This window comes from Sus scrofa, chromosome 13 (genome assembly GCF_000003025.6).
Source record: "Sus scrofa isolate TJ Tabasco breed Duroc chromosome 13, Sscrofa11.1, whole genome shotgun sequence".
Taxonomy (NCBI): domain Eukaryota; kingdom Metazoa; phylum Chordata; class Mammalia; order Artiodactyla; family Suidae; genus Sus; species Sus scrofa.
Genome location: NC_010455.5, coordinates 181,297,113 through 181,321,278, shown reverse-complemented (window position 1 = coordinate 181,321,278; position 24,166 = coordinate 181,297,113). Strand labels below are relative to the sequence as shown.

Below are 24,166 nucleotides of genomic sequence, written 5' to 3'. Positions count from 1 at the left end.
CATCCCCAAATTTCCTAATGATAAGAAACAGCCTATTTTAATCAAATTGGCTTCCCTTCTGCTCCTTAAGTGCAAGAGACGCCCATCTGGGCCTGGAGATAATGACGCCATGCGATGGTAATCTAAGTGTTAGGACACAGTCAGGACAGACTTCTTCTAAAAATAAGTGGCCATTTAAATGCTAGCATATCTTGTTTTGCAGATCTGTCCTCTCACAGCAAATAATCGTTTTTGGTGCAAAAGTTAGTCATAAAATTCTCCATTAGTGGTTGGTAATGGACCATAATATTACATGTTTGTAAAAAGTGCATTTGGAAAATGAAATGCTGGAAGTAATGGCCATATAAGGAATATTAATATTTATATGAGATAACCTTGTAGGGGCAGATTTCTTTTTTACTGACAACTGCCTGCACTGAATACTTTCCATTTTCTTGAGGAGAAGGAGCTCTGACATTCTATCATTTGTCAAGCTATATTAATACTCTGCTTTGTTGTGTTCTAGCTGATATAATAGAAAAATGGGAGTGATTAATAATTGTTAGTTTTACGATGGATGCGATAAAATAAATCAGAAAGGAGTCTTGGAATGTTAACTATACTACAGGCAAACAATATTAACCTACGCCTAAATCAAACTTGAACGCTTACAGCAAATTTCCACCCTTCATTATTAACACATAACCCTAAAGGGATGAATTTCAAGCAAGTATCTAGAGAGGATCTGGCACTTGTAATTGTATTCTCAACATAAGATTATATACATTCCCAATGTGTGGGCAATAATGCTGGAGGGGATGTGTTCAGTTTCCACTACGGTCAAAACTGATAAAGATGCTTTGCTGAAAATAGAGTGAACTTGAAATCGGGTCATTGTATACAAAAAAATTAATTCCAAACCCCTTTATTTTTTGTTTTTAAAAGAATTATTTTTCATTTGCATAAAGAAAAATGTGATTCTGTTTTCAACACTAACTCAGATTGGATAAAACTGTTGCTTTTAATGTCCACAACGTAATGACTAATAATAATGACTAGTTATTGAGCACTCACTAGGAGCCAAGCACTGTTCTGTTAAATTTATTTCATTCACCCTCCTCCACAATCTTTGAGTTTGGGCAGCACTTTATATGAAGCATCTAAGGCACAGGGAAGTTAAAGGATGTGTTTAAGCCCATACACCTAACTGACAATTCCAAATCTGATGACCTGATATTGGAGCACACACTGTCCCTGTTTGTTGTTCTCTCTCTCTCCCTGAGCAGGGAAATAAAAGACTCATTGAAGATTATGGCTCAGTTCAAGTGCTAAGTACTAAATGCAGATTGTGCATCCCTAAACCACAATCTGAACTAGCCAGCTGTGTATTTTCAGGAACTAAAGGGGCCTTAACAGGGGGACTCAATGGGGGTATAGCCCATGGCTGTTCTTAGAAAACTTTACTGGAACTTACATGGGAGACTACTAGGCTTCTCTTACCGGTGTAGAATAAGTAAGTGTAGAATATTCCACTGGTGTGGAATTGTTCAGTCATAGGTCTAAGGCACTCCAACCAAGCAATGAGAGGCAAAATTGTGCACTAGGATGGGAGAAAAGACATCTGAATTCAAACCAAACCTTACTTTCCTCATCTGGAAAACAGGGATCCTAATAACTTCCCTATTTCTTGGGTTATTTTGGAGTAGAAACAAAACAAGGTAATAATCATGAAAGCACTCTGCAGACTGCCAGCATCAACAGAAAATAGGCATTATTATGAAGTCAAATCTGCAACGATTAATTGTTAGACAAAATAAAGGACTACTGGGTTTGATGTCAAAGGTAAAAGATCCACACATCCCGATCAACTTTACCAGGAAAAACAAACAAACAAACAAAAAAAACAACAAACAAAACCTCTTTCAGCTTCATGTTTCTCTGAGCCTACCTCTGGAAGTATGTATCATTACAACTCCAAATGAGTTAAGTGACTGCATCATAGAACCAGAGGATTTCTTTGATCTCACAAAGATCAGCCCTAGATGGACCACTATAGGATGATCAAAAACTTTCAAGAATATTTTCAGTATGTGGATCTGTAGACCAAGATGAGGTTCAGATGAAAACAAATATAGTATAGTACTAACCTAGAATTCACAAATTTGGCCAGAAGTAGTCGCAAAATATTCACTTGTTCCAGAAATATACATCACTATACATTCACCTTGTGCCAATCACTATGGATAGAGAACTGATCAGATAGACACAGTTTTCTACTTTTTGGAAATTCACAGACTACTAGGGAGACAAATCTTATACATTAATTGCAAAAAAAAAATGTGTTTGAGCTCTAGTTTCTTTAGTTATTAAATAAGGATATTGGAGTAAACCATTGTCAAAGTCCCCGTCATCCTTATTACCTATGACTAATTTTTTTAAATGACAAACTAAAGAATAGAAAAGATACAATGTCAATTAAGAAATAATAAGAGAGTGAAAATGCAAGAGCATGCAACTTAAACATTATTTATTACATATAAATGTGAAAATAAAGGATAAGCAGATCTGGAAGAATGAATGCAATTTTGCCAGAAATAAAAATAATTTAAAAACTCTTAGATAAAAGGACCAAAATCAGCAAAAATGTGCATGTTTAGCTTTACTATAACATGTCAGCTTCCACCTATTTCATTCCTAGTGGCAGTTTATAACATAATTTATTATTTTTTTCTTTTTATGGCCACACCTGTGTCATATAGAAGTTCCCAGGCTAGGGGTCAATCATCTGAGCTGTATCCGTGACCTACGCTGCCGCTCATGGCAATGCAGTATCCTTAACCTAATGAACGAGGCCAGGGATCGAACCCTCATCCTCATGGATACTAGTTGGGTTCTTATCCTGCTGAGTCACAACAGGAACTCTCAGTTTATAACATAATTTAAATTATACTATTTCATTTAATCCTACATGAGCTCTATGCTCTACGATTACCCTAGTTTTAGATAAAATAAGTGAGGCTTATAGAGACAGACCCCCGCATCTACAAAATGAGAAAGCTACAGCTGTGCTCTGACTGCCTCATTCCAAAGCCTGTTCTAATGGACTTCGTTGCCTTCTGCCACAGAACAGTTTCTGAGCTTCCTTCGGGCATGGAACCCCACTGTGGCTGAATATAAGAGAGTGGTGTGGAGCTAGGACCTGAAAAGAGACGGCACCAGGAATTGCAGAGGTATGTTGGTAACAGACTGTAAAGTTCCTCTTGTCCTGCAGAGGAATGTAAACTTTATTCTGTATATAATGTAATAAAACTTTTACGAAATACACACTATTCTTTGAGGAGGAACTTACAGAGAGGTGAGGGAGCTTCAGGAAATGAAAGGCAGAGACTTTCATGAAGGTCAACAAGAGATATTGTGAAACCTGAGGAACTATCTAACTTAATAAAAGGGACAATTTTAAAAAATCCAGTTACTGTAAAATAATCCCAGGGTTTACCTCAAGATACCACAGCAACCATGTAATACCGTATTACTTTCACATGTGTCCATTAAACGGATGGAAAATAGGAACAGCATTGACACCACCATGTACTCATGCGTTTGTTCATTTGAAAACACTTATTGAGTTACAGCTACAGGCTAATAAATGAGGCAAGCTTTAAAGCAAAAAAAATTACAGAATCACATAATCATACAACATTATCGTACGACAGAGAACTACATCCAGGAACAGAAAGGTTTAATAGATGGGTCAGTATCAAAAAGCAGGCTAGGCAGAGATCTGGGAATGGAATACTTAGCCCCAATCAAAGCAAGATTTCCTAATAAATTTCATTCGCAATTTCTAACAAATTATTCAGTGAAAATAAGAGGAAGAAACAGACACTTTCTAAAAGTCCACGATAAGCAGCTCGGCTAGACATTTTATGTTCTTATTTCATTTTCACAAAAACACCATTCTTTGGCCACGACAGAGGGAGAACTTAATTCTCTGAAAAGATTGATTAAATGATAGGATCAGGGTTCCAGCCCTGATTTGTAAGTGATTCTGTGACTTTGAAGACAATCTCGTGATCTTTATGTGCTTATGACCTCCTGTATACAATAAAGGAAATGGGGCCAAGTGGACAGGAAAAATTGCCTCATGAAATGAAAAGATTCATGACGTGGGAACACGTGGACAAACATATGTAAGCCTGGTGTGACTTGATGGGTGACACTTTGAAAGTCTCCACGCCTGTGATTCTTTGCCGAACGTTAAAGAATAGAAAGGAGCCAAGGGCTGGTGAGCGTGGGGAGAAGACCCAGCTGTGAAGGGTTTGTGAAGACCCAGCTGGCTCAGGTAGGGGGTCTGACAAAACTGGAAAGGGTGGGGGCCATGAAGCTGGGGGCAGTCAAAATGGTCAGGAAGGAATAAATCAGGCCGTGAGAAGGGTGACTGTGGTGTATACAGTGTGGAAGTCACCCTCACCCATCTAGAAGAGGCCCCACATGAATTATTCTCCAAGTCTTGGGCAAACAGAGACACAACATAGGTTATGCGTAGAAGATTTATCTTGTGATGGCAGCTCATGTCTGAAAAGCTAACAACGTTTCTAAAGTGACTGATAGCAACAGATCATGTGCAAAGGCAAGCAATGCTTTACATTAACTGAGAAGGGAAACTGCTCTAACCAGAATGATCATTTTCTAAAAACTCTCCCTCCAGAACGCTCCAAAAAGTCACAAAAATCAAAACACAAAAATCCATCATAACTAATGTAAAGACACTTAGAAGATGACAAAGTGTAACAGGCAATGTGGCTTTGACATTGTAAGAAAATTTTAAACCCCTGAATTTTATGCTGAAGTTATTAACTAGCTTCCACTTACTAAACATCATTTGCTAAACTACTTTGTTTAATCATGTAAAGTCATATGGCCTAACATTAGAGACATGAAAATCAAAACTACAATGAGGTATCACCTCACACCAGTAAGAATGGCCATCATCAAAAAGTCTATAAAAAATAAATGCTGGAGAGGGTGTGGAGAAAAGGGAACCCTCCTACACTATTGGTGGGAATGTAAATAGGTACAATCACAGTGGAAAACAGCATGGGGGTTCCTTAAAGAAACCTAAGTTTACAACTACCATATGATCCAGCAACCCCACTCCTGGGCGTATGTCTGGAGAAAACCATAATTCAAAAAGGTACCCATACCCCAATGTTCATTGCAGTGCTATTTACAATAGCCAAGACATGGGAGCAACCTAAATGTCTATCAACAGAGGAATGGTATAGAAGATGTGGTACATATATATAATGGAATATTACTCAGCCATAAAAAGAATGAAATAATGCCATTCGCAGCAACGTGGATGGACCTAGAGATTATCATACTAAGCAATATCAGACAGAGGAAGACAAACATCATATGAGATTACCAATATGGGGAATCTAATAAAAAATGATACAAAAGAATTTATTCACAAAACAAAAATAGACTCAAAGATTTTGAGACCGAAAAACTTATGGTTGCCAAAGGGGAAACATTGGTGGGAGGGATAAATTAGGAGGTTGGGATTAATGTACACACATCACTATATATAAAATAGGTAAGTAACAAGGATATATCTCTCTATATATATAAAATAGGTAAGTAACAAGGATATATACAGAGATATCTACTCAATACTGTGTAGGAACTTATATTGGAAAAGAATTTGAAAAGTAATGAATATATGTATACGTATAACTGATTCACTTTGCTGTATACCTAAAACAACACTGTAAGTCAACTCTACTCCCGTAAAATTTTTAAAAAATCATGTAAAGTAATATGGCTTAATACTTATTTTACATGATCTTAACATTTAGGAAAAAATTTTAATCTCTAATTTTCTGTTATTTTAATATAAATTATATTATTTTTGTATGATTCCCCTGATATTCATGACATAAATCTTATTTCAGCTTCTTTATAAGTGGCTACTTCCTTATTCAATGAGAGTAGAGAACATATGAAGAAATGGGATAAGACCTTTTACTACGGAAAAATGCTACTTAAAAAAGTACCCCCCCCAATAGTTAGTGAAGTCAAATTTGAACTTCAGATAAACAATGAAAACAAAATGAACTATTAAACATAACAATACTAAAAAAATTATTGTCTATCTAAGATTCAAATGTAGGAGTTCCCTGGTGGCTCGGTGGGTTAAGGATACGTCATTGTCACTGTTATGACTCAGGTCACTGATGTGGCTCAGTGTGATCCCTGGCCCAGGAACTTCTGCAGGCTGTGAGTGTGGCCAAAAATAAAGAAATAAAATTCGAATTTAACTGGGCATTCCATATTTTTACTTGCTAAATCTAATAGCCCTATGCCTAAAGCCCATGCTTTGTAATGGAACTATCCAAACAAAGAAAGGTCTGCTTTCCTCACACCCAACAATTATCCACCAAGAATGAAAACATCTACTCTGAAGGCTACAACACTTTCAAAGCCGTCAGCTGAACAGTCAGCATTTGAAAATGGGCGCGGTCACTATCTCAGCTCCTGAAATCTCTGACACCACCTTAAAAGGAATAATAGGTGCTTAGGGCCAAGTAGGTAAGGATGCTATTTTCTAGAGCATATTCAGGCCCTCATCTAGGACCCAGGAAGGCAATGTAGCCTTTCTGTGGGTTTGTGCAACATGTCAGGGCAATGGTTACTGGGTATCAGATCCTGCACACATTACACCATTGAAGTTTAGATGTGTAGGTTTCCTACTCCCTGGCAGCTATCCTGCTTTAGGAAACCACCCAATACCCTGACATAGCACTGTATGAAAAGAGGGAGAAAGAACTGTGTTTAAAATGTTACAGGAGTTCCCGTAGTGGCACAGTGGTTAACGAATCCAACTAGGAACCATGAGGTTGCAGGTTCGATCCCTGGCCTTGCTCAGTGGGTTAAGGATCTGGTGTCGTTAGCTGTGGTGTATGTTGCAGACACGGCTCGGATCCCGTGTTGCTGTGGCTACAGCTCTGATTAGACCCCTAGCCTGGGAACCTCCATATGCTGCAGGAGCAGCCCTAGAAAAGACAAAAATAAAATAAAATGTTACAAACTTTTTTTTTTTTTTTGTCTTTTTCTCCTTTTTTTAGGGCTGCACCCATGGCATGTGGAGGTTCCCAGACTAGGGTTCTAATCAGAGCTGTAGCTGCCAGCCTACGCCTGAGCAACAGCAATGCCAGATCCAAGCCATGTCTGCGACCTACACCCAGCTCATGGCAACGCTGGATCCCTAACCTACTGAGTGAGGCCAGGGATCAAACCCCAAAACCTCATGGTCCTAGTCGGATTTGTTTCTGCTGCGCCACGATGGGACTCCTAAAATGTTCAAACTTTTGAACTCACTTCATAAACCTCCTGTCCATTATCTAAAATGAAAATTGGTTGCAATAAAATTATCAATTTTACAACAAAAATAGTGGTTTTGCAACAAAATCACTGGACTAGCATGGCAAGTTTTTAACAGGAACTTAGTTTTTACAGATTAACAAAAATTAACTTGAACATGAAACATGGAGACCTACTCAATTTTTTGTGAGAAATGTTTAAGGCAAATCAATGTTACCACACAGGCATGGTGGGAATGTCCTAACTCATACTGAAACGATCGCTATAAAAGAAAAGAAATCTGTTGGGAAGGAATTACAGGACCAGCTTAGCTTCCTATGGCATCACCAGTCCAAGACAATGACCAAGATTAGCCAATAGTGATATATGAATTACACTGTGGCTCATACCTTCCAGTTTTATGAATTAAAGTCTACATTTCTGTAGCTGTTCTTATGAATGGATTTGATTAAAGAATAATTTATTTAGCATTTATCATTTATCTAGTAAATATAATTGCTTCTTTTTTAAGGGATACACCTAAGGCATGTGGAAGTTCCCAGGCGAGGGGTCTAATCGGAGCTACAGCTGCTGGCCTACGCCGCAGCTGCAGCACCATGGAGTCTGAGCTATGTCTGCAACCTACACCACAGCTCATGGCAACACCAGATTCTTAACCCTCTGAGCAAGGTCAGGGATCAAACCAGCATCCTCAAGGACACTAGTCAGATTTGTTTCCGCTGAGCCACAAGGGGAACTCCACGTTCTCCCTTTTGGCGCCTGGCTAGACTTGAAAATGGAACTCATGAGCAGTAAGGGAAACAGACTTTATGCCAACAGTTAAGCAACAGAAATAGCAGGATTTTAGAACACGAGAGAGAAAAGGGGAAGAGAGAGAAGGAGAGAAAGACACAGGGAGAGAGACAGAGACGAGGGAGGTTTTGAGAGAGAGATCCTCTCACTGGGAATGAACAGCTTAGGGATACTTTGCTAGCCCTCCTTCCCCGGAAGTCTGTTTACAAAATTTCCTATAGATAAATTTAAGTGGGTTCAGTTTCTATTTGTGGGAATCCTGATGCTGTATTTTTTTCTTTTTTCCACATCACGTATTTTTATTTTCTCAAGTATCTGGAGAAGTGCTACCGGAAGGAATTGTTACTCTTACTTTGCAGACTGTAAAACTAAGGCACTGCAGTCATCTACCACGGTCATGTCAAACTGCCTGTTTTCAAAGGAAGATGAGACAGAAAGGAAATGACAACTTCATATTTATGAAGCAGGATGATTTCCTTTCTCAGAAGGAAAAGGTGAGCCTTCTTGTCTACCATGACCTGACAGTGAGAAGACCATCTGAAATGTGGCTTCTTCAAATCAGCAAAGCCTCGATGTTCAGGAATCAAGGGTGAAGACCCAGAAAAACCACCCCCCACCCCAGGGTTTGCTGTGGCTCTGCCAGGGTAAACTCCACAGCACTGGATCTGTGAGACATGTAATAAGTAAACACTACAAGCACCATTTCATATGTACCATGATGGTCATAATAATTACATTTCTTTCAATTCCTATGATCTACTAGGAATGTCTGCTACATGCCATATACATATAATCTTTTAATTTTCACAAACATCTCAGTGTCATGGTTTTCACTTTACAGATGAAAGTCATGAAACACTGATAAAAAGATCAGCTTCTGTAGTGGTGGTTGACTCAGACTTGTTATAAATTCAGGTGGGCTGGACTCCAGGGCTGAAGTTCAATCTCATTATTGGAGAACCCGGCAACAGTCAAAACCTGTGCTCCAAAGTTTACTGTGCAATGAAAGACCAAGCTGTTTTGAAGTGCAGGGGTGCGGTCGGGGGAATGGGGGGATGACTTTTCTGAGGCCTGGGCAATCCTATCACAAAATGGATGCTTCCCAGAAGAGGTGACCAGGCAGGTGGAAAATGTGAATAACACTGAGGACTTTTCAAACTACACCCACCTCCGGCCGCATGTTTCCCCGCCCCCTGCAGGTCCTTGAACAACAAAGTTGAAAAACTATTGTTTTAAGAGGTCTTAAAACTCAGAGCAAGGCAGGGAAAGATAGATAAGGGTCAAGCTAACAGTATTAGAATGGGGGACGGGTGGGGAGGGAGGGAGGAAAAGGAGGTTTCTCTGAGTCCCCAAATTATGTCAGGAGTGATGTTACATTTTTTTTCAAATATCAATAAGCTGATCTCAAGGAGCCTGAGAGTAAGGTTTATTGTACTCCCATATTTTGAAGGCTGAAAAACAGAAGTGATTATTTATGTAATAGACGAAAAGATGTCGCTCAAGGTTTCTCTTGAGCATTAAATTTTTACGACACTGAACTGATAAATTCCCAGGTAAGAGTAAACCTATTTGCCGTTTTTAGGTAGGTCTGGAAGTAACCTTATGTTTTCTATGCTTTAAAATATCAGAAACAGCAAAGAGCCCCTTGAACTTTTGTTACGTGGCTCTCCAGACTGAAAGAAATACTGGTCTATGAAGTCTCCGGAAGCACAAAAAGGGCTGGTCAGCTCAACTAGCGACGCTTCATTTTCATTCTAAGTGAAAAAAGAACAAATCCTACTTTCAAACGTTTACTGTGGGTACCAACTGCTTCCAAGTTGCTGAGCCTCTGTCACTGGAGGTATTTTAACAACATAGTTAAATTAACTCCTTTAGGGCAAGACACACTTGTTCCAGACTTAGGATTTGCCATTTATGTGATTGTCGAAAACTATATAAACCTCTGACTGTGGTCTTCTCGCTTTTAAAAAAGGACTGATACCGTTACAGAAGAGGCCATCCCTACTTGATGTATTTGGGATTAGCCGCTGATGTATTAAATAAAAATACTAGTTAGAAATGAGAACATAAATCACATTAAAACATAAATATCTTAATTTTTCTTAAAACATATAAAAGTATAATTTAACAATTTTTCCAAAATTTTCATGTGAGCCAAATCCTTTCTTTGAGTATGGGACTGGCAATAGTCTTTTCAGGGTTCATAAACTATACCCACAATGTGCAATTTTTACGGACCTGGCCCATTCATAAGCAAGAACATGTAAAGGCATTGGTATAGGAAACAGACATGGTTCAACCCATAGTTTTATGATTTTTTTTGTAATAATTTACCCTTCAAAGTTCAAGTTTACAATGGCAGGGATTTTAGCTATTCAATTTTATTGAATCCTTACAAGAAATGAAGCTATTCTCTTTCTTTTCTCAACTATGTTCCATAGGCTTAACTAATTAAATATTTTATTAAATTACATATAAATTACTTATTATAAAGCTTAATTAAAATTTTAATGTTAATTACATATGCAACTATACAATTTGAAATATATGTGGATGGATGGATATATAAATAGGTTTACAATATTTGTAAGAGAAGGCTTACAATTCTATCAGAATGTACTAATTAACTTTCAGTACCTTAAAAAGTATTAAAAAATAACCAAAGGCAGTTATTCTTAACTTTTTCAGGAAATCATGGACTCCCATGATAATCTGACAAGAGCTAGCACTTTTTCCCTGAAAAATAAACACATCCGCATACCTTTAAATAATTATAAATATTTTCAAAGGGCACAGAGACTCACCAAATTTATCCTATGGCTGCTCATGGATTTATGATTCTAAATTAATGACACTTTTTATTTTTATTTTTTGGCCAATGTGAGAAATAACGTCTTCACTTTCTAATTAGGTTTGTGCTTATGGAATGCTTCGGAAAAAAACCTGCAAATCTCTGTAGTTTCTAATATTTCGGCTTCCTTCTTTTGAATAAAGTTTTAAAATTCCATCAAACTAAACTTATATTCAAATAGGATCAAAATAAACAAAATAATTAAAAAACAAAATAATGAATTCCAAACCAATTTGTTTCCCAAGTCATTCTTCTCCTAATACTTAATTCAACTACAAGGAAAGTACTCTTAACTATTCACCACTTTACAAATTATCTGACATTTTCAACAGATCCCCCCTGCTTGCTAAAAGCAAGGAAGCTACTTTCTAGAACTGTGCTGTTCAATATAATACTAGCCACATATAATTGCTTAAATTTTAATTAATTAAAATTAACTAAATATAAAATTCAGTTCTTCAGTCACACTAGCCACATTTCAGATACTTAGGAGCCACACAGGGCTAGGGATTACTGGTTTGGACATTACAGAGAAGATTTCCATCACCTCAGAAAGTTCTAGAACACCCAAGTATTTCTACTCTCACCAAGTGAGCTGTATGCTCGCTGGCAGGTAGTTCTGTTTGTTCCCAAACCAGTTTATGTCAGTTGCCTTAATATGAAATCATGTAATTTAATTAAATATCATTCACACCAATTTAAGTATGAGTGTAAAAAGAAGGAGGGATGCTTTAAACCTGAAAATTTTGGAAAGACAATAAAATTCTGTCACTTAAACAGAACACAATTAAACGTAGGTAAGATAGCGTTAGAAAAAAGCATAGAGAAAAATACGAATCTGCTCTCAGATTTCTTTGTATTGGATTCGCTCTTAAAAATATTTATAAAGCAATCCAAATTACAAATCACATATGATACATTATGGGATTTATAGAAAGAAAAGATGAACAAGATCTATAACCAACAACCTGAACTCAGAAATAGTTCTTGGCTTACTCAAAAATACTGGCAAATAAAGATATAATCAAGTTTAAAATTTAAACAAATGTTTATTGTATGCATGTATTAATTTTTAAGATCTGTTTCTTTAAAAAACTTTGCAGATTTACTCTTCAATTAACTGATTCCAATTGTCTCAATTAGGAAGGCTTCTACTATGCATAGCTAAATTGCAAACACATGCCTTCTTTATTACAATGAACCCAGCATTTTCTTAATAAATTGTATCATTTCTATTTGCCAAATTTAAGTTCATTGGGTTAAATTATATTGAAAAATTTATGGACAGGGACATGATCCAAGTCTAGATTTATGCATATCTGGTCTTTTAATTATAACACAAAATATAATTAACAATAATATTGTTACTTACACTTAAAGTCTGTCCAGTTGCCTGAGCATCCAAGACTTTATATGGAGACAAGAATGCTCAACCTTTAATTATGTTCACTCTAACCTTTTTATTTTTTCTAACTTGAAAATGCTATCTATCCATCTATCTATAGCATTAACTACTTGAGAAATAAGAAGTGTAAGAATTCCATTGTTTTGTACACTGAAATTTTGATGCAAATGAAAATCTACACAATACTGCCAGGACTACTAAAATTTCTACCACTAAATTTGTTCTTTAATACAGCATCAAAATAATATTGTAATCGGTAGCTGTTCCTTGACCAATGAATATTTTTCATTCATGAATTACATTCAAGGAAATATTTAAACTATCACAGATCATACATGTCTATTTGAAATAATAGCATGTAAGTGTGCCAGTAACTACCTTTTGATACACTTTAGAATTACCTGAAAGTATCATAAATACTCCAAATGATCTAGTTCAACTATAAGAAAAGATGTTCCATTCATCAAAAGAACAGATTTATTGCAATTTTGCTTTACTATGTGATGCCTTCCTACCAAAGATGGAGAACTGGCTGCCCTGGAGGTCAAATTTACATTGCCTAAGGAAGTCATTTTGGAATATCTAGCAAGTGAGTATGCCTTCTTTGGTCTAGTACAGTCCTCATTCCTACCTCTTGTCTTTAAGTCTGCCTTGCCACACAGACAAGACTCTGAAGTTCATTTAAATTCATGATCCCTGGTAACATGTTGTACATAATGATCTCTTGAATATCTCATGGGGACAAAGGTAGTTGGTTCAGAAGCTGAACTTAGTTATGGCTACCATTTCATATTAACTTTCATCCTTCCAAGCAACACAATGCTGAAAAGTGAATCAACTCATAGTTCTTCCCTTTTCACTTAAGATACACCACCAGTGTCTAGGCAATACTTCTTGTCTCTGGAGAATGATTCTGGAAGGAAGAGAAATGTTACAGTGGAACTCTGGGTAAATTTCTCTCTATCCCTAGAAGAATAAGAGTGTAATGATACTTGAAAATAAAGAATTAAATGGATATGGAATTGATTTTAAACAATATTAAGTATCTCTCTAACATATTTGAAGATAAATATTGTTATTTTTAGTCTTTCAGAAATAGAACATTATTATCTCATTTCAATCAATTAATTAATTAAAATTCTTTACTTAAAATTACTTCTCAAAAATCTATTGATAGCAAACATGAAATTTTGTTCTTGGATAGATCACTAACATAATATAAATCTGGGTTATGTCCATAACTAGTGGCTTGGCCCTTGCAAAATCATTAGACATTCTGGGCCTCAGTAGGGTCATCAGGAAATTGGGCCAGTTGATTTTTAATGTTCTTACCATTTATAAATCTAAACTTTATTTTTACCTTCAATCAAGTACTATTTATATGCCTACTAAATAAAAGTGTACAGAATTATATAGCTTGTAAGCTAACTTTACTGTTTACTATCTAAATGTATTAAAAAGTAACAGGAAATGCAAGGCTAAATACCATTAGCATCAAGCAAGTGCCCCAAGACCTCAGAGTGAAGAGAAACAAAGTTGGGATTTAGGAGGGATCAGATAGATGTAAGGAAAAAAACACTGGTGGTTTATCTAACACATTCCACATAGCTTGGAGTGAAGTTAAAGACGAAGGCACACAGAAGACAATGTCAACTTAAAAATTAAAAACCACTATTAAACAGACTTCAAAATTGTTAAAAGTGAGAGTCCTGATTTCTCTTAAATTCTAAACTTTAAAAGTTTGAAGATGCCCACTTCAATACAGAATTGATCCACTATATCATGTTTTTATTACATTAAAAATTGTTTATTCATCAATGAATTCTTCAATTCATCCTATAAACTGAGCTCTACAGCAGGAGTTGTAAGTTTGGAAAAGACATATTTCTGTATTCAAAGGGCCTAGATTTATTATAAATAATAGAGATTAGTTAGTCTTATGAATAACTTTAATGGCATATCACAGGCTTAACTAAGACTTGCCTGTTATCAAGTCAGTGGTTAACAAACAAACAAAAATCCCCAAATAAATAAAAAACTCCTTGCCCCATTCTGATATATAATGGAGAGTCTAGGAATATCTTGAATTAATGCAGGACTCTACTGCTCAAACTGTTTAAGATGTATATAAATTTAAGTGCCCATAAATGATCTAAAGTTCAACCCAATCCAACAAGTTTTTAAAAAATTATATGTACAATGCATGAAGTATAAAGGTTAGTCACAGTCCCTTGGGACACTTGGACTTTACTAATGGAAGTTAGAAAAAAATCCTGGGGGAATAAAAGCTGCAAGGATTCAGAACTGGGAAATGTGCTTTTACAGAAGTGTAAACGCTTCATGGATGAAACTGTGATATACATGGATCTTGAAGAACAGGATATCAAGTGGAAGAAAGTCTGCTTGGAAGTCATAGTATTTGGTAGGAACTGGTAAGCAAGTGAGAGATAAATGCTCTTTCATTTATGTCAGAAACTTCAGCTAATGATTTTCATGGGTGTTCCCTATGGGTCTTTTAGGGGGCTGGTGTGGGTATAGTCAAGATCAGTGACCTCAAGCACTATTCCTATATTCTGAGAATAGAAACTAGACAGTGGGTTAAAATAATGCTCAGGATGGCAGAATTCTGTATCACATCATTTGGGGAATCTTGGGGAATCACCTAGGCCTATGAGTCAGCGTTTGATAATAGGGAATAAAAGAAACAAAATGATTATTTACAGAAAGTGACTCATTTATTTTAATAACATAGTTCACGTACTGTTGGATCATTTTCAAGAAGACTCAGTCCAAATGCCAAGTGATTTATCTGATTCTCTCATAGTTACTTTGGCCAATTTAGTTCATAACATTATGAGCTAATATTATGAACTAAATTAGACATTTTTTTGGTAAGGGCTAGTCAGTTACTTTGCAGCTGGTTTTCCTTTCCTTTCCTTTCCTTTTTTCTCCTCTTCCTTTCTCCCTCTTCCCTTTCTTCTTTCCTAATATTACTCCTTCCTGACTCATTACACAAAGCATTTAAGGTCAATCAGCCATTATGAACCTAAAGATATATTCTTTCACTCGATTGATCGATCTCTCTCTCTATCTATCTAATTTTGTGTTCCAAAACATCAAAAGAGATATTAGTTAGGTAAAGTAAGATTTTCTGATATTTATTCCCTGAATTTTCACACTACCTTTGTGATCAAGTGTGGAAATCTTGGAATAGAGTAAAAGTTGACCACTTAAAATTCTTAAAGAGATTATTCAATCTGCATAGTTGTTCCCCAGTTGAATGCTGACTTTCTAAATGTACAACGCTTCCCCATGGTTTCTTAGACATAACTTAACTATTTCTAGGTTTAGACACCAGCAGTGGTCCTGAATCCTAGTTTCTTTAAAAATAACCTTGTCCGTTTGCATATGTGTCATTCGCCATTTTTTTTTTCCACAGAAATATAAGAACTTAAATAACCCCATGGCTGGAGGAGGAAAATTTACTATTAATTGCTAGTGAAAGCATAATTCTCCTATGTAGTGTTCCCACCCTTACAAAGAAGGTCTTTGTTTTCTTCATTGATGCTAATTATATCCTCTGCCCTTTGAAATTATCATGGGATTTCTACAAGGCTAATACAATGGATCATAGCGACATCTTTCTCACTTTCAGCTATTCTTTTAGAATGCCAGTTCACTTTAGATAAGGTAGATAAGAGACCACAATTTTATGCAGCTGTCATAGTATTTTTATAAGATTATCTTTAAATTGTACATCATAGCTGACTTCTGTAATATACCTCACTCTATTGCACAGCATGGAAATAGGCATTTATTGGCAATAGTATTCTATTTGGCTCATCGATGTGTACATGACTTGGTCTCCAAGTCTGTACACAGAGTATTGGGAGGTACTCTGCATACACACATGCACACAAAAGGGGAGCTAGTTCTTGAGGGCCAAACTATTTACAAGGATGCGATTTTTTACCACTCAATGGTCTCTTCCACCCTCTCTCTCCCACCTTTTGGTTATGTCTCCTGCACCTTGCTCATTTTCTTTCAATTAGTCCTTGAAAAGACTTTTCCTTCTTAGAGACTACTCATTTTTAGCTTCTGCATACCAGTAAAATAATTTTTCTTGAAATCGCCAGTATTCAAGACTTCTAAGGCTCAAGTGTTCTTCCTATTGGTGATGCAAAAGTTCCTTCTTCATCACCATTATGGGTAAATTCTAGATTCTGAGATATCTGGATACCAGCGTTGTATAGAAAGCTCGACATCACAGAGCCAGGATGTATAGCTGTAACCCACATTTGTATCTAAAAATCCTTTCTTATGTAGTCAGTGTTTCATGCTTGGAGTTTAAATAAGTTATAATATCTGGAACTATTTAATTCTGTGAGTAAAAAAGGATCTAGATAAACTAGCATCTCTATAAATGTCACCACTCACTGCTACTAAAGTTGGCACAAAGATACTAGACTCCAAAGAGACCAGTTTGCTTTGTATAGAGAGAATATTGTAGGTATCTTTCCTTCAAATGAAAATGTAATCCTCAAGTTATACTTTACATACTTATTAATTTCTTAATAAGTTTCTGGTTTAGTTGTTTCTGTTTTATTCAACAGATATACAAAAATATAGGATAGAAAATAAGGAAAATCTACAGAATGCAAAAAGCTGATTCATAAAACTGATGCTGAAAGGAAAACCATTCATTTGGAAATCAAGGAATTTTAAAAAGCTGAAAAAAAATAACATAATTGAAATTTAGGATTATAAATTGTAATAAACTTAATCAAATGAACTCGGTCTATTCTTTTTATTCTAGAGAAAAAGCAGACCTAAATTAAACTGTATGTCTAGAAAGAGCAGACATACTCAGCACAGTTAAAAAACAAGTCAAGTATATTACTGATGCATAGCAGTCTGAATTAAATTTAGGTATATTTTAGGACAAATAAACAAAACTCAGATTTATGACCACTGTTGTACTTCATCCAAATATTCAACAGAAACTTATTACAGAGTGAGTTCTCCTACACCATTCATTCATCCAATAAATAAATAGTTCTTATTATGTGTAAGGCATTGCAGGGGATACAATGAAACATAAAGCACAGACTTTGCCCTCAAGGGGCTTACAGTCTAGAATGGAAAAAATAAACAAGCACACAGATAGCGATAACATAAGAGAGAAAGTGATGTGTCATAAGAAAGACTCAGATAAATGCACTGGGAAAGTTTTTTACCTGTAGGGTCTAAGTAGCCAATAAAAATAGATCAATGATCAGTTTGCAAAATTAAGTGCCCAATTCGGAGTATCTATGGATGATGAGAGCTGCAATACTAGTGCAGTTTAAGTCATTACTCGTCAGTTCTTTAAAATGTTCAATCTAGAGTAATAGCCTATCAGGATACCATCTTTCCAGAGTTCATAAGCAGATACAAATAGAATAATACAATATTTAGGGATAAAGAATAATTTTAATTATCCGCAATACTCATGACACATTACCTTCTTGCACAGAAATAGGCTTGATCAGATTAAAATGATGAAGAATTCCTCGATGGCTCAAGTGTGCTCCAAGGAAAGCTAGAAGGTTGTACAGTTAACTCCCACGGTGTAACTCTAAACCATACAACCTACTACCTCAACCCGGATGCACACAGCTTCCACTGTTGCTTCAAACTCCTTATCATATCTTCAGTCAGCTCCTCCAAATATGGCGGCGGCCATACACCTAAGGACTTGGCAAGGACGTAGATAATATTCTAACACTTTACCGATAAATTTAACATGTGCCTACTAGGACTACCCTCATATTTTGGGTTTCTGGCATAGGTCATATAAAATGTCCTCTGACATCTTTCATGGCATAGTTCTACTAGCAATAATATTAAAAGTCAATAGCATTTAGCTTTATTTTTCAAGAGAAACAAGCTCAAAAGTAACACATAAAGCCAGTTATAGCCTTTAATTTTCTTACTGATATTGTTGAAGTGCATTAACTGCTGGAATGTGAACAGAAGTTTCTGAATAGGATCTATTCAGATCTTGGTTCAACCTTTGCTATAAAAAATTCAAGCTTCTTAAGTCACTTACTATGCTTGGACTTAAACTTTAATGGCTGTTCGATAAGCCCTTCTAAGTGTTCAACAATTGAAGCCTGCCTTGTAAGACAGGATAATATATACATGAAATATATACACGAAAACCAAAGGTATATATAATCACTTCGAAAGTAACCAACTAGAGTTTAACAGGAGTTTGAAATACTACTTAACAGCATTGTGTATAGCATTTTGTCAGATTACCACACTGACACAGACCCATAGAAGCGAGCTTGTGCGGTCCACTTCACCACAAGATCGGATCTACGGGTTTATGCCAATGGGCAACGTCTCTCATGGGCTCCCTAATAGTACAGAATTTCTTGTAAATATCTGATGAAATTAGGAGGCTGAAATAACATCAATCCTTTAGCATCAATATTGATATGCTGAAATGTCTAAGTATGCATATTCCCAGTTAAAGGCCTTCATAAATATTCTAAACTAAATACATGAGAATTTTCAAAATAGTATAGCGAAAGCATTTTCACAGACTCCTTTTGTTTTAAGAATGAATATTTTGGAAAAAGACTATTCTAATCAATGACAAATTTTAAAAGAAAATAAAAAAGAATCTATACATGCATGTATGAATTATGTAATTGTGAGACATAAATGTAGTATTATGAGCCTATAATTAAGACCAAATTAACTATTAAGCTAACTGTGTAAGAGTTAGACTGCTTGTTTTAACTCTTATAAAACCTCAGTTAGTGGTTTCAAGGAATTGGTAATATTATAACTTTCTTATAAAACAAGTAAGATTTTGTTGATTAGGCAGAGAACACAGGAAGTTATTTAAATTCTTAAATATACATATGTGTCTGTAGTTGGGATAATACTCCAATGAACAATTATGGATAAATGTCAAAAAACAAAAATTAATTGATAGCATTATTACTACTACTGCGCGCTTAACATTTATACTCCAGATCTGCATAAAAGAGGGTATCTTGTCTCTGAAACACATATACTTAAATTTATTTTTTTCAAATGTACTTAAAACATAATATATGGCTGCATACAACTCTCATCTGGTCAACAGGTTGAGTAAAAATAAGTTGTTATTCAAAAATACTTTAAACCACCAGACAATAAGCAACCGCACAAAGAGTAAACATAAATCCAGGCATGTACACATTTTTTAAGATCCTAAGCTCAACAGCAACAAAATTATAAGTTGTATTTTATTAATCATTTCAGTCATATCCACAATATTTAGCATTTTTAATTATATCTTCATTGTGGAAAAATACTACATAAAAATTAATTAGTGTTTTTGTGTGTATTGAAGCCAATAAAATGTGTTTTATAGACTATATATAGATAATGTGGTCCACATAATTTTTTACTATTATTTATTTTCTAACTATTCCCATGCTTATTAAAAACTATAGGAAAAATCCACAATCCTGCATTCAAATGTATTAAAATATTTTAACATATATTCATAAATTTCAACATCAAATAAAAAGAAAAATTTGTTTTGGGTTTCATCCTACCTATGAGGGTTTTATATTTTTGTTTCATTCTCTTAAGAAAGCATTAAAAAAAGGCATGACTTCATTACCTCCCCCCAGATTTCATTTCCTTTTATATATGACAAATAAAAAATTACATTTTTTGTCTTTTTCCTAAACTACTTTCTATTCAACCATATTTCACCTATGTTGTATGAATGGATCTATATTCAAAGGGACTCGAACTGTACACCGATCACAAACTCAGACAAAAATTTTTCACAAAGGTAAGTAATATTATAAACCTTCAAACCATCAGTGGCAAATCCAACAGCTAGATCAATAGAGTATGAAACAAATGCTTATAACTAAACACAGTCAATATTATTTTTTCTTAACAAATATTAAATATTATTGCTCTTTTGCTTTTTATTTTTACCTGAGATGACTTGCTCCTATGATCACTTTCTTCACTTCTCATATCCATTTTAAGTTTTTCCCTAAAACAACCACAAAAGGAGAAATATCAGACAACTGCTGTCTAGGAGGAGCATCTGGGTGGACGGTGGGAATGAAGGTAGAAGACCGAGAAGAAAACACAGTATCAAAATGGGCAAAACCTTTTAAAGTATTTTTAAAGGCTTGGAAGACTCGTGGAGCCCCACCCAAGGCTACTCATATGACATATAATGTGGTTTCATAGTTTGCATGTATGCGTTCATTTTGGTTGGTGTTGTTTTCACAGTAATAGTTTTGAAAGTGAAAGGAGGCATGGCTGTTAAAGAAGCGACTAGGTTTTGTACAATGAACTAGTGAAAGCTGAAAAGAGATTTGGATTTGGCATGGAGCTTAATAAGATAATTAAGAGTGTAGAGATTAATGGCTCCTAAAAATAACATTTAAAATAATGTTTTTCAACTAAAGGATCTTGAAACATGAAAACAGGTTTAAAAATGTTAATTAAGCCTGTGAAAGTTGATGTTCCATTAGCTGAGGCAGCATAAAGGAACAAGAGCTATTTTTTAAATAATTGGTGAACAATAAACAATAAACTTAATAAAATGTTTTCCTTGAATGTTATCAGTATATTAGGTATTTGTTATTTCCCACAATTCTTTGTAGAATTAAAAAAAGGTAGAATTTATAAGTTCTACAGTATTTTCTCATTGTTTATATATTTTTATTACAATAAAATATGATTTTAAAAGCAGAACAGTTTGCTTAAAGTTTATTATTTTTATGGAAAATATAGTATCAATTCTTAACATGAAAATTATACTCTATATACGCTATGTACTTAAAAACATTTTCTCTCTTTAACAATTTTAAAACATGTTTTGAAACAGTTTTAATGGAAATTAAAATAGGTGGAATATATCAGCTAATCCTTTCTCATTGAACCAGGAAAAACTGGGTTTTTGTTATAAAATGCTTCAATTGCTTAGCAATTTACTTCTACAAACAGACAAAATAATTAGAATGCAATGCATTTATCTGCTGATCCAATACACTGCTTTAAACTAAAAACAAGTTTGTATGTACTTTTTCTACTAAAATAATAGATATTTCCAACACTCTCAGCAATAGCTCTAAGACAAATTATTCTTTTAAATATATTTTAACAGTCAGTATTATTGTGGAAAAAGCTTTTTTCTACTTAGCAACTGAGAACATGATATTTTCATCTCTATTTGTTACACTGAAATCCTGGTAAGTAATTTAAATATAGCCTCCCCCAAACTAAATTTTATTTATCAGAAGTTTAATATATATTCTAACACGACCTCTTTTTTGAAGTTGAAAAAGTTTCTTCTTTCACATTTTAAATTATGAGTCAACGGCACATGAAAGGTTTAGTTTCTTTACCAACCAGGGCTAAATGCTCACTTTTCTTAGACAGCAAAAACTAATACTGTACACAATAAGCACAGATAATATATTAATGTTTTTCCAAAACTTCTATGTATAACAAAAATAAAAACAGGTACCATCTTTTGCATAGAGATTTTTCTATTTTTACTAAAGTTTCTATTCTAATCAGGATTAGAGCAAGAGAGCAAAAGGAAAAAGTTAATAAGAGTAAAGTGGGTGATGAGTTAAATCAGAGTAAATTGAAAGTTCAAGGATCCCCTTTTACATAACAGTAGGCTTAAAAAGAAACAACAAAAAAAAGTTATACCTGATATGAAAGGTGCGATTTCACCAAGAGCAATATATTGCTTATTATGCCATGTTTTGGAAATAATACAAAATAAAGAAGGCTCATTTGCTTATGTTGCCTTACAAAGCTGCTTTACAAAGCCCGATGTCTCTGTAGTTATACAAGCCAATGTTGGCTTTTTTTTTTTTTTTTTTTTGGTTTGTTTTGGTTTGGATTTTTGTTTGTTTGTTTTTGTTTTTGTTTTTGAGCAGGAGCGTCTCTTTCTCTCTCTCTCTCTTTTTTTCCCAGCACTGTTGCAAGGAGTAGGACAAACTCAGATTTTTTTTTCTTCATGGCTCCTGCTATTTCTTGGAAAAAAGGACCAGGGTGCTTGTCTTCTTTTTCTTGCTTCTCGGTATTCCAGGCACAAAGCACTGCGCAGAAGCTGCACCAATCCTTGCCGTCCCTGGCAGCAGAATGGTAGAAGGTGGGAGAGACCAGGAATCCTTCCAGGCTGTGCTGACTTTAGAAATGAGGATTGCACACGTTTGTCTCCTGAACCAAAAGGGTGAGAAGGCAGGGTGCCAGTTTGCTACACTGCTGCAATGATCTCATGCTCACTGCTGCTGTCGTCCTGTTTGCCCAGTTCAAATGCCTGTTCATTATAAACCAAAAAAAAAAAAAAAAAAAAAAACCTACTTGGATTCTTCAGCAAGCAGAAAGGGTATTAACGTTTTAAAAAATCAGCGGTAAGAAAAGGCAAAAAAACAAAAAAAGCACACACAATTTTAGGATTCACTTGTTATGCCTCAATATTCTGTTTATATGTTCTTTCTTTCTTTCTTTTTTTTTTTTTTCTATTTAGAGATAAGCAGCAGAATTTATCAGGCGTGAAAGGGACAGCCTCCTGGTGGCCTGCCAAAAACCCAGAATAAAGGCGAAGTTGTGCTTCAAAGCTCAGTCGCTTGCTGAGTCTGGCTAAAGTCAAGTATTAAGATCCACCATTTTCTGAGCCATGCTAGAAAAGAAGAAAAAAGTCAGGACGGTTGCTGCTTTCCAAGTCTCCGTTGGCACCATCACAAAATCTCAGTCGTAAGGTCACATGATTCTCTGCCAAATGTAGAGTGCATTCCCATCAACCATTCTGCTGATACTGCGAAGGCAGCTATTGTCTCGTTTAGACCCAAAGTTCAGCCCACTCTTCATTGAATTAGCTGAAAAACGCATCACCTTTGGGGGCTGGGAGTCATGGAAACGTCTACCTGGCAAGCTGCCCACTTTTTCTGCCCATCAACCAGAGATGGAATTGTGCTGCCTAATGCAATGATGACTTGGAATGTGAAGAGTCGTCCAAAGTGAATCTGATTCTTGCAACGCCTGTTTCAGTTTGCACAGAAAACTCTGGCTTCTTGTAGTTAAGGGTGTGTGTGTGCTGGGGGGGAATCCTTCAGACTAAATGTAGCAAATAAAGGTCTGAACATGCCTACTCCGTAACTTTATTTCACAACACAAATGGTTCTCAAAGGAAAAGACTGAAGTCTCTGCAAGTTTTCCCTTCCCCTGCCCCCTTTTCCTTTCTGAGTGAATGCAACAAGCCCAGGACGTTTGTTTTAGTCCCTTGCATTAAGATTGAAAAGCTCTTGAGTTTTGTCTTGCTTTTTATTACTTTCTGATTTTTATCTGGCACCAGTTTTGTACTACACGGCCACAATATCCTCCAGCAGCAGTGGGGATGCATTATTGCTTCAATCTCCGTCAAAGTGGTCCCCTGAGGGATGCCAGTTGTCTCTTCAACCGCGCACACCCCTGCAACTGGGTCCTGGGGTAATCCTCAGCAGTACCTAGCACAGCTGCTGTGCAAGTTTGCTAAGATTTGACTCATGGAAGAAGTGCTCTTTCTGTTCCTTCACCAGCTACAGTTTTCCTGTGTGGCGTGAAAGATCCCGTTGAAAGATACAAGGAATGTATCAACAGCTTCTAGGCAATCAAATGAAAGGGTTCCCTCACCTCAATGGATTTCCATTCTCACAGGCGACAGAAGTTCCCGTGGACAA

At 35.7% G+C, this 24,166-nt stretch overlaps 1 protein-coding gene and 2 non-coding genes across 5 annotated transcripts in view; all 3 read right to left on the bottom strand.

The window, feature by feature from the left end:
• Window positions 1-24,166, bottom strand: part of LOC106508546 — a 593,953-nt gene that overhangs the window by 50,254 nt on the left and 519,533 nt on the right. For all 3 annotated transcript variants that reach the window (XR_002338156.1, XR_002338157.1, XR_002338159.1), the window contains one exon: window positions 20,412-20,472. The gene's annotated coding sequence lies outside the window, so the exon portion shown is untranslated. The remainder of the gene's footprint in view (window positions 1-20,411; window positions 20,473-24,166) is intronic.
• Window positions 17,977-18,070, bottom strand: MIRLET7C (microRNA let-7c). Its single transcript, NR_031538.2, has one exon. It is a non-coding gene; the product is annotated as a microRNA let-7c (primary transcript).
• On the bottom strand, window positions 18,717-18,796 carry MIR99A (microRNA 99a). The gene has a single exon (NR_035386.1). It is a non-coding gene; the product is annotated as a microRNA 99a (primary transcript).